Genomic DNA, 12,176 nt, shown 5'->3' on the forward strand with positions numbered 1-12,176 from the left:
AGTAAAAATTAATTTTAAAATAATTTTTTTAATTAATTTTGAAAAACAGAATTAATGACACGGAGCAAAAGATTTAAAACTAAGATATATACAGATTTTTAAAATTATATTAGGAAGCAGTGCAAAAAAAAAAAAAACCCACCTAATTTCCTTAAAATAAAAAGAGAGGAAAAGATATTCACATTGGTATGGTATCAAAGTCATGTTTACACTGGCATGTAATAACATTCTCAGAGTACAGACTATGGCTTAGTTTTGCTTTTCCCAATGAAGTTTTCTCAAGTTTTAAAAATTTATAGTGCTCGCTTCGGCAGCACATATACTAAAATTGGAACGATACAGAGAAGATTAGCATGGCCCCTGTGCAAGGATGACACGCAAATTCGTGAAGCGTTCCATATTTTAAAAAAAAAAAAGAAAAAAAAATAAATAAAAATTTATAAAATATGTTAAAGAGAAAAGCATACTTAACAGTTTGTGAGGGGAACCACTCCAATTCCAGACTATAAAAATTAAATTTAACCCTCAATAGAACTGCATGTTATAAAAACAGCATGTCTATCATTGTTACTCTGGTTGTGCTCAAGAGAATGAAAGATAATGCAAAAACACAGCACAGAAAAAAAGTGAGGAAAGAACAAAGTCATGAAGAGTTTGCATATAATTAGTTGTGAGAACTGTCACACTTAGGAATACTGATCCCTCTGTGTTTAACAGTGTAACCTGCACAAGAGTGGGCTTCCTGGAGTCCAGCCTGAGCACACGGTACATCCTAAGTCTGTCTCTCCCCTCCCAGCTCCTCTTCATCATAATCCCAGATTTATTCACTCTTATTGTCTGTCTGTCTGTCTGTCTGTCTCCCTCTCCCTCCCCCTCCTCCACTTTCTCTCTTCTTCCCTCCCTGCTTCTGCCCTTGAATCTCCTTGTCCTCTCCTCTCCTTTCTAACATAGAGTGTGGGCTAAGTCATTTTTCAGTTGTGTCTGACTCTTCACAACCCCATGTTCTGTAGCCCACCAGGCTCCTTTGTCCATGGAATTCTCCAGGCAAAAATGCTACAGTGGATTGCCATTCCCTTCTCCAGGGTATCTTCCCAATCCAGGGATCAAACCCACATCTCTGACATCTCCTGCTTTGGCATGTAAGTTCTTTACAGCTAGGGCCACCTGGGAAGCCCCTGACATAGACTAACCGAGATTATTCCTAACTCTGCCTTTCTCCTCCCCACTCCCCACCCCAAACCTCATTCAGCACAACAGAGGCCCTGTCTCAGGCCAAGAGAACAAAGAAAGAACCATTCCTCCATGGAAGGTAAGGGGAGAGAACAGTTGCAAATACCCATTACTTTTATAGTTTTTTCCTGACAGAGCAGTAAATCTCCGATGCATTTGCAAGTAATGAATCAGAGCTAGTTCTTTCATTTCTCAGACACAGGGGGTGAAAAAAAAAAAAGCCAGAAAAATAAAAAGATAAATATACCCATCCCAGGTGTCACACTGAAATTTTTTTTAAAAAATATGTTTTATTTGCTCATTTGCTGAACTGCTCTTAAGATTTTTATTTCTCTAGATGAAATACCAGGTATCGGGGACCAAAAAAGATACAGGTTTATTCTTTATTGGATTATGTTTAAAGTAATAGAAAAGGAATCTTAAGGCTGGGAATGGTTTTGAGATAGAAAAAAATACAAATACAGAGTTGATGCCCAGCATTATTCGTGCCTGAGATGAAAACCAGATTTGTTACAGCTGACTCTCAATTATTTCAGGAGCTGACTGGGCAATTTGTGAATTAACTGGAATCTCTGCTTCTCTTTATGCCTCCCCTTCAGGGCTCTTGGCCACTGCACTGCAGGTTGGGACTTTTGTAGGAAGGTGAACACAGAGGAGAGAAGCCATGAGTCCATTCTGCTCACCTGCTACTTGCTAAAAAGCTTAGTAAGATTGAAAAAATAATACAATTAGATTTGTACATGTGGGGGGAGGGCACTTCAATTACCTCTGGTATTCCTGTCCCTCATTATTTTTCACATTCAAGCATAGGTTTCATATTCAGATTGTAATTTCATCATCCAAATTCATTACCCAGGCTGAATTAAAGGAAAACTTTATATCAACAAGGTAATATTTAGTGTAATAATTTCAGCATTATAAGTCAAAGGAATAAGGTTCAATAAAAATATTTAACATTTTTATTCTAGAATTAAGATGGCCCATCCTACTTATTTATTCAAGATTTTCTCTCGAGATGTTTATTTCTTGAGGTGCAAAACCTTCACTGTTCATTCAAAAAATTGTATTTAAAAAATTTCAAATGTTTGTCAAAACCTTTAATGCCTGCCTTATTCAAGCAAGCACAAAACAATATATACACAGTAATGAAATACAAGAAATGAAAAGTCTTGAGAACTCAGTTTAGAAATGTGTAAGGAAAATAGATGGAAAAGAAAGACAAAGGTTTCTTTGCATGAAAAAAATTGGTGTCAGAATTCCATAATGCTGGATGCTTCCCTGTTGACTTTATCAATGTGTGTACAGGTGATATGTCTCACTCCTGTATTCATTCATTCATTCATTTAGTAAGCATTTCTTGACGATCAACCCTATGCCAGGCATTGTGCTAGATACTGAGGATACAGATATGAGATAAGACACATGGGAAGAATGTGAAGGGCTACAAATAGGAAGAATGGTAGCTGTGAGGGTTTTGAACAGCATGTTGACAGAGGCTGGTTCAGGAAAATGCCCAAGGACCTCAGTAAACAGTGTTCTGTTGAGTTGGTTATGAAAGAAAGGGGACTCGTGTACCTGCAGCAGGGAGAGTGTGTGCGTGCAGCCTCTGAGCTTCTGTGAAACGCCAAAGCACATAGTGAGCCCTATCCAGAAATAAGCTGACAGGAAGAGAGAAAAACAGTGCCTCGGACCTCTGCTCTCAGCAATGGTCCACATTTTCCTCCCAGCAATGGTCCACAGTCCTCCTGACTGTGTCTTTGCTATTATATGTGAAAGTGAAGTTGCTCGGTTGTGTCCAACTCTGCAACCCCATGGACTGTAACCTACCAGGTTCCACCATCCATGGGGTTTTCCAGGCAAGAATACTGGAGTGGGTTGCCATTTCCTTCTCCAGGAGATCTTCCTGACCCAGGGATTGAAGCCAGGTCTCCCGCATTGTAGACAGACACTTTACCGTCTGAGCCACCAATAGCTCCCTGCTGAATCTACCCACAAGCAGTTGCCTCTGTATTACTAACCCAGACCATGAAGGAAGCAGCAAGTCTATCTGGGGCCTCCACACCACCATCTGGAGGGGACTGTTGTGGTTCCTGTGGCTCTTAGACAACCCAGCACCTGGTGTGTGAGGACCGAGCCTAAACATCTGAGTGGCCCTGCTCTGACCTCCCACTCCACAGTCTGCCCAATACCACTGCCTTCTCCTATTCAATAGTCATTAATTCAGGTCTTCCTCCTATACATATTTACTGAGCACTCAGTATGTGCCAAACACTATACTGGTGCTGGGAATCTAGAGATAAACAGAACTGAAGCGGTCCAGTCTTCCTGGAACATTCATTCAGGAAGACAGTTTCTAGAACTGGAGCTCCTATCCTCAACTCGAAGTCATTTGGCTCAACTCTGAAACCACACTCTCACTAGCATTCTGCCCTAGGAGGTGCCATGCTCCCTTATACAGTCATGCTGTTGCTGTTAGTTGCTAAGTTGTGTCTGACTCTTTGTGACCTCATGAACTGTAGCCAACGAGGCTCCTCTGCCCATAGGATTTCCCAGGCAGGAATACTGAAGTGGGTTACCATTTCCTCCTCTAGCAGATCTTCCTGACCCAGGAGTCAAACCTGAGTCTCCTGCTTAGCAGGTGGATTCTTTAGTACGGAGCCACCTGGGAAGTATACAGTCATGGTCAGGCAATAATATGGAGCTGTGGGAGGAGAGAGGGGGAAATGGTGATGTGAAATGAAATATTTTCTGCTCTTCACTCTACTAGTAAACAAGCCTTTTCCAAATGCAAATTTCTAGCCCAGGTGAAACAAAGCCAGCTATTTGGAGGCCATCAGCTACTTCTTCCCTGGTAAGCTCTCAGGAGCTAGGCAGGGATGAGAGAGGTGGCCATCTGCCATGTCACCATCTCTTATGGTAAACAAGGAATTAGTAGGTGAACAATAAAGAAAGCAGGATTGGCCTCAGATAGCTAGATGCATATGAAAGAAATTATTTTGGCAAGCCTGGATGCTTGCATCTTCCCAGACATAGAAGATTGCTGAATCTCTTCATGTGAGAGATTTAGTTCTCTCTTAATTAACAGTGGACTTCCCTGGTGTCTCAACTGGTAAAGAATCCACCTGCAATGTGGGAGACCCAGGTTTGACCCCTGGGTTGGGAAGAACCCCTGGATAAAGGAACAGCTATCCACTCCAGTATTCTGGCCTGAAGAATTCCATGGACTGTATAGTCCTGCTAAGTCATTTCAGTCATGTCTGACTCTGTGCGACCCCATAGACGGCAGCCCACCAGGCTCACCCGTCCCTGGGATTCCCCAGGCAAGAACACTGGAGTGAGTTGCCATTTCCTTCTCCAATGCATGAAAGTGAAAAGTTAAAGGGAAGTTCAGTCATGTCCAACCCTCAGCAACCCCATGGACTGCAGCCTTCCAGGCTCCTCCATCCATGGGATTTTCCAGGCAAGAGTACTGGAGTGGGGTGCTATTGCCTTCTCCACTGTATAGTCCATGGGGTAGCAAAGACTCGGGGTAGCAAAGAGTCAGACACTACTGAGTGACTTTCACTTTTACTAATTAACAATAATCTTTTCAGATTGACTGCCCCTTGAGGCAAACTTGTATATAGTCTGGCCCCTCCCCTCCTTCCTCGAAATCAGCTCTCTCAAGGTCATCTGAGGTCTTTTGGGCTCCAGTCCTAACATTCCCGCTGAATAAAACCTAACTCTCAACTTTTAGGTTGCACGTATTTTTTTAGTTGACCAGAGTCATTTCACTTTTAGCTATGCAGAAGGCTGTATCACCAAACCAAGAGAATGATCTGAAAACAAATCTGAATGTACTTGGGACCCATGGGCCATGATACTCAGTCATCTACATCACCAAATCAGAGAAGAGTTTCTGATAACAGCTCAAGCAGCCACCAGACTAAAGGTAAGAGATAGGTCCAGCAGACAGGTGGGAGAGGAAATGGAAGAAGTGTAACCCAGCATAGTGGAATAGCCAGGTCCTCTGACCTGCTATGTACCTCAGCTTCTCCATCTGTAAAATGGAAACAAAAATACAGGCATACTTGGGAGATATTGCTGGTTCAGTTCCAGACCACCATAATAAACTGAATATCGCAGTGAAGCAGTCATATAATTTTTTTTGTTTTTAACACATATACATGTTATGTTTATACTATATTATGTCTATTAAGTATGCAATGGGCGTACCTCATGGCTCAGATGGTAAAGAATCCACCTGCAGTGTGGGAGACCTGGGTTTGATCCCAGGTTTAATTAATATACCTTAATTAACTTTCTTGTTGAAAAATGCTAACCACCATCTGAGTCTTAAGCAAGTCACAATCTTTTTACTGGTAGAGGATTTGAAATACGGCAAGAATTACCAAAACGTAACACAGAGATATAAAGTGAGCAAATGCTGTTAGTAAAATGCTTGATGCAAGGTGATCACAAACTTCCATTTGTTCTTAAAAATACAATACCTGCAAAGTGCAATAAAAGGAGGTCTGCCTGTAGTATACTCATGAGGGTGTTGTAAGGATTCAATGACTTAATGCATTTAAATTATGGTGCCTGAAACACCATAAGCTCCCTAATAAATGTTAACGTTTACTGTTCCTCTCCCTGGGGAGGTCAGAGAAGCCAACGAAGAAGGCTTCTTTGAGCTCAGTTTCAAGGGACCTTTCTCCTGCTCCACAGACTACATGCTGCATGACATACTCATAAGAAAACAATTAAGGTGTGATAGCTTCCCTTGGTAGATAACAAGGCTGACAAGCAGTCAGAATCTTCAGGCAAAGTGACATGCAAAGTTCTTTGATAATCTATAAGATATTAGGAATGTTGAGTGTAAGATGGGCAGGAGGACCTCTCATGGAGCCAGGCAGAGGGGCTGGTGGTGGGAACCCAACCAGCTTCTCACCTCACAGACTCAGCCTTGGCCCTCCTGGAATGGAGTTGCTAGTAGCTCATCTTTCTAAAGAAAACCCTTTCTTTCTAACTGCCCACCATTTAAAGGGATCAATCTGTTTTAAAAATTGAGTAACAGGGTTCCCTTTTCTCCACACCCTCTCCAGCATTTATTATTTGTAGACTTTTGGATCGCAGCCATTCTGACTGGTGTGAAATGGTACCTCATAGTGGTTTTGATTTGCATTTCTCTGATAATGAGTGATGTTGAGCATCTTTTCATGTGTTTGTTAGCCATCTGTATGTCTTTTTTGGAGAAATGTCTATTTAGTTCTTTGGCCCATTTTTTGATTGGGTCGTTTATTTTTCTGGAGTTGAGCTGTAGGAGTTGCTTGTATATTTTTGAGATTAGTTGTTTGTCGGTTGCTTCATTTGCTATTATTTTCTCCCATTCTGAAGGCTGTCTTTTCACCTTGCTAATAGTTTCCTTTGATGTGCAGAAGCTTTTAAGGTTAATTAGGTCCCATTTGTTTATTTTTGCTTTTATTTCCAATATTCTGGGAGGTGGGTCATAGAGGATCCTGCTGTGATGTATGTCGGAGAGTGTTTTGCCTATGTATAGAACAGTCTTATGGACTCTGTTGCAGAGGGAGAGGGTGGGAAGATTTGGGAGAATGGCAATGAAACATGTAAAATATCATGTAGGAAACGAGTTGCCAGTCCAGGTTCGATGCATGATGCTGGATGCTTGGGGCTGGTGCACTGGGACGGCCCAGAGGGATGGTATGGGGAGGGAGGAGGGAGGAGGGTTCGGGATGGGGAACACATGTATACCTGTGGCGGATTCATTTTGATATTTGGCAAAACTAATACAATTATGTAAAGTTTAAAAATAAAATAAAATTAGAGGAAAAAAAAAAAAATTGAGTAACACCAACTTACACTTCCAAGTTTTTGCTTGGCCCAGTCTTCTATATCTTGCTTCTTTCAACTCTGTAAAATGTTTTCCTTCCATGAAGCATTTTCAGGCACTTCAGTTTGTTTCCCTGTAAATCTCTGGCTTTTTTTGTCTGCTCCTCAGTCACCTGCTTTGTTATGGATCCAATTTTGTGGCTCACAAACAAAATCTGCTCAGAAGTGTCCTGTGAAGCAGCCCCCACAGAGCTGCCTGGGACTTGAGAGCTTTCATTTCCACCCCTGTAGAGAGCGGCAATGACGCAGCATGGAGACCAGAAATGAGGGAAGAGGGGGAGGGGCGCATTTAGCGGTCAGGTTCATCCGTACAGTTTGCCCTTTTAGCTGCACTGATTCCTTCACTTTTTTCTGCGGTTCTGAAATACATTTTTGACCTCCTATCTTAATTGGCATATCAACATAAATTTACTAGCAAGTAAGGCATCTTCTAAGGGGCAGTTTGAATTTTTGCTTTATTCATTATACCTATTTATATTATTTAAGGTGATTCTGTTCAACTGTGGTTTTGCAAATAGATGGAATCATTTCCGGAAAAGTAATAATAACAAATCAATGTCTTATTTCAGAATTATAAAAGCATAAGCCTCTTTTAAAATAACTATAGTTGCACATCAAGAAATCTAAACAAATGTGTAGTTAAGAATGATTGCTGTACCTTGGGGACTTCGATTCTACAAGACAGATTAGCAAGATAGGTGCCTCATTATGCATGAAAGTCATTTGTTTTTCCATGAATCCAGCACAGCACAAGTTCTGGGGTTGCAATTCATAAAGAAAACAAATGTGAAAACTGAGAGCTGTTATGACATTTATCTTCATGAATATGGAAACAAGTGAATTATTATCTCTCTCTTTGCAAGGTGGAAAGAATTGTCGCAACAAATTTGAATCTTGGTGTTTGTTGGAAGGTGAGAGCTGAAGGGCCTTAGTTAATCTGGCCCTTCTTTTCGTAGGAGATTCACCCACCTTTAAATGGTCAGTCAGTGGCAAAACTCCCAAATCAGGGATCTTTTCATTGACCCAAAAAGGGCCAATTTTCTCCTAATCCCATTTTTTCTAAGCAATCAAGAGGCCTCTTGGGACATCCCTGGTGGTCCACAGGTGGAGATTTCACCTTCCAGTGTGGGGGGTTCAGGTTCAATCCCTGGTCAGGGAGCTAAGATTCCACATTCCTCATGGCCATAAAACCAAAACACAAAATAGAAGCAATATTGTAACAAATTCAATAAAGACTAAAAATGATCCACATCAAAAAAAAATCTTTAAAAAAAAAAGGCCTCTTCAACATACTTAATATGGGATCTTAAATGACATATAAGTAATCAATTTTTGACTGCTTGTCTTGAGCTAACCCACTTTTTGATATTTATCTTCATTTTGCCTATATTTATGCTACACAAATTCCACTGTCAATAAACTCTGTAATGTCCAGAATTATGAATCTGAACCTTTCTGTTCAGGAGCTCAGCACCATGCTTAGTAAGAAAAGATTCCAGGCAGCTCAGCTTTGGCTGTGGCCTCATACATTCACATTTGAGATTTTAAAATTCCACTGAAAATCCATTGATATTCCATTAAGTGTAAAAAATTGCTATTTCTGGGGAGCTCTTAAGGTCTTTCTGGAGAAGCAAGATTCCTTTATAAAGAACTAAAAAATATATTTTTTAAAGTAAAGCAGTCAAACAAATGCTTTAGAGTCCTTCAAAATGCCTTAGAGTCCTCTCTCACTGGAACTATTACTAATTATCCACATGTATTCTACTAATTTATGTCAGCTCTATTAACCTGTTAAAAGGATTTAGCAGAAGAAAGGCATTTAGAAACTAGACTAGAAATCAAAAAACTTCAAATTTAAACATGATATTTGCTTGCCAGGGAATACAGTGAAAGGAGAATGGTATAATGATGAGAAAACAGCCTGCCTCCCAAGTCTTATTTGACCACCTACCACTTGTGTGCACTTGAACATGTTTTAATCCCTGGGCCTCAGTTGCATCCTTGTTAGTAAAAATAAGCATAATTCCTACATCAGGGTGGATGTAAGAAACTGGATAACATACGTGAAGCCAACAGAAAGCCAGACTCATAATAGGGGCTCTGCTACTGCTAAGTTGCTTCACTCGTGTCCAACTCTGTGCGACCCCATAGACGGCAGCCCACCAGGCTCCCCCATCCCTGGGATTCTCTGGGCAAGAATACTGGAGTGGGTTGCCATTTCCTTCTCCAATGCATGAAAGTGAAAAGTCAAAGTGAAGTCTCTCAGTTGTGTCCAACTCTTTGCGACCCCATGGACTGCAGCCTACCAGGCTCCTCCGTCCATGGGATTTTCCAGGCAAGAGTACTGGAGTGGGGTGCCATCGCCTTCTCCAAATAGGGGCTCAGTGAATGCTAGGTTGTTATCTCTTCCATGGCATCCCTACTTTCACTCTCCCTAATCTCTCTGTTCCTAATCCAGATAACCTATATTACAAGAGAACTGTAAGGACTGATTTTAGGATGATGCACAGAAAATATATAGAGCATCTATGTTGCAAAAATCATTTATTAGAGCATTTATGTTGCAAAAAATCCTTCCATAGACAAAAGAATTGCTTAAAGAAAAATATGTAACAAAAAGATCTTCCAAGACAAGACACATGGAGGAGGCACAAGAAATAGAACTAGCTGGTAACTGCAAGGTAGGAAGAACTGGTTGAGGGGAGAGAGAGCCTTCTTCTGACGTAAGCAACTGAGTGACCAAAGATACCTTGAACTGAGGTGGGCAAGGTAGAGGATAGGACAAGCAGAGGCTGTGACGAGGGATGATAATGGGTTTAACTTTGGATGGTAATGGATTAAGTTCTAGACCTGGCTATGGTCTGAATGTCTGTGTCCTGCTCAAATTCCTATGTTGAAATCCTAATCCCCAGGTTGATGGCATTAGGAGGTAGGTCCTTTGGGAGGTGATTAGGTAGTGATGGCAGACCCTCTTAGATTAGCGCTCTTATAAAAGAGACTCCTGCAGAGCTGCCTAGGTCTTTCCACCATGTGCTGCGTGCTCAGTTGTGTCCGACTCTTTGCGATCCCATGGACCGTAGCCCACCAGGCTCCCCTGTCCATGAAATTCTCCAGGCAAGAATACTGGAGTGGGTTACCGTTTCCTTCTCCTTCCACCATGTGAGGACACAGCAAAAAGACACCAAAAAGGAACCAGAAAGTGGGTTCTCATCAGAACCTGACACGCTGGCACCCTGACCTTGAACTTTCAGCCTCCAGAACTGTGAGCAATAAGTTGCTGCTGCTTATAAGCCACTGAGCGCCGAAGAATTGATGCTTTTGAACTGTGGTGTTGAAGAAGACTCTTGAGAGTCCCTTGGACTGCAAGGAGATCCAACCAGTCCATTCTGAAGGAGATCAGCCCTGGGATTTCTTTGGAAGGAATGATGCTAAAGCTGAAACTCCAATACTTTGGCCACCTCATGCGAAGAGTTGACTCATTGGAAAAGACCCTGATACTGGGAGGGATTGGGGGCAGGAGGAGAAGGGGACAACAGAGAATGAAATGGCTGGATGGCATCACTGACTCGATGGACGTGAGTCTGAGTGAACTCCGGGAGTTGGTTATGGACAGGGAGGCCTGGCGTGCTGCGATTCATGGGGTCTCGAAGAGTCGGACACGACTGAGCGACTGATCTGACCTGATAAGCCACCCAGTCTATGGTATTTTGTTACAACTGCCCAAACAGACTAAGACAGACATGTTGGGTTTGAGCTTTATGATTCTCTAATCAGCCCCCTAAATAGACAGTAGTCTCTAAACAAATGTTTCAAGCATGTGCATGCCCTCAAAATAACCTAATTTACAAGAAACCCTTTTTAGACAAAGAATCATTTGATAAAGCAGCTCCTTGACATATCTGTTTTGTGAATTCCAGTCTCAGTATATCAGGTTTTCCTTCAAGAAAAGCAAACCTGCACATATGCTCATTATGGTCTTTAAGAATAGATTTTCTAATTCATTGCTCCAGGAATGATGACTGCCAATTCAGAAATCTGAGTCGTCTATCACAACTTCTATGTAATCCTGTTTATCATTTCAAAATTAAGTTGCTGTCTTTGTCCAGAAGGAAAGAACTTGGTTTTTAAGAAGCACTTTTGAAGTCACCTATGAGTTTCTCAGAAATTATCACATTTAACACCATGGCTTTTAACTTGGGTCATAGTTTTCAAGAAGTTTTCCTTCTGTCCAAAACCTCATCCCTTCCTTTCACCTTACGCCACCCTCGTTCCCACCTATCCTCCACCATTGCCATCAAAAACCCTTGAAAAGTCTAGGAGTTCTTACTTCAGAGGTACTACCACCATTTCAAACATACTAAAATGAGTCATGCAAATCACTTATAACTTGACTGGCTGAGTTGCAGAAGACTAGATGATATAATGTTATGTTCTAAACATATTTAAATTAAAGTGTTCATGGGTGGGTTTTTTTTTTTGGTTTTTTTTTTTTTTTTTTTTTTTTTTTGAGCACAAGCCACTCATTGTCCATACTTGGCCTGGCAAAAGAATCTTCTCTGCTCAAATATATATATATATACATACATATATATATATGTATATATATATATATATATATACACACACACACTTAAATTAAATGTTAATATCAATTTTATCAAATTGAGCTTTTTTAATTTTGGAAAAAAAGAGAGAAATTTCAAACATTGTTGTAGGCCGTTGAAAAGTTTGTTGTCCATTAAGCTCTTTTTTAATAGCTGATGGATAAAACAGTCCCACAACAAAGCCTTCTCAGAGAAGTCCAAGGCACTATCATCTTCTGAATATTTTTGCTGATCTTTTCCCCCTCACATATAAAGCATTTGTATTATTTTAAGTGTTTCTTATTATGGGCTCTTCTGTCCTCATGTAAAAGATGGCATGAAGTACCATGAGAATTGGGAATTGATTACCTCATTTGTCCTGGAGGTGGGGGCCACCTCTTCCTGCCCCTGCAATCTCTAGTGTGCTCAGGCATGATGTGGCGTGAGAGCACAGCTGGCCAGGTTTGGACACCT

General features: G+C 41.1%; 1 long non-coding RNA gene and 1 other non-coding gene across 2 annotated transcripts in view; one reads left to right on the plus strand and one right to left on the minus strand.

The window, feature by feature from the left end:
* Positions 1–7,456, minus strand: part of LOC147371955 (uncharacterized) — a 45,716-nt gene extending 38,260 nt beyond the window's left edge. The window contains exon 1 of the long non-coding RNA XR_015164844.1: positions 7,090–7,456. This is a non-coding gene — a long non-coding RNA (uncharacterized LOC147371955). The remainder of the gene's footprint in view (positions 1–7,089) is intronic.
* Positions 299–405, plus strand: LOC147371956 (U6 spliceosomal RNA). Its single transcript, XR_015164975.1, has one exon. It is a non-coding gene; the product is annotated as a U6 spliceosomal RNA (small nuclear RNA).
* Positions 7,457–12,176: the final 4,720 nt, after the last annotated feature.

This window comes from Bos grunniens, chromosome 5 (genome assembly GCF_055505025.1).
Source record: "Bos grunniens cultivar Pamir isolate PY7600 chromosome 5, Bosgru_T2T1.0, whole genome shotgun sequence".
Taxonomy (NCBI): domain Eukaryota; kingdom Metazoa; phylum Chordata; class Mammalia; order Artiodactyla; family Bovidae; genus Bos; species Bos grunniens.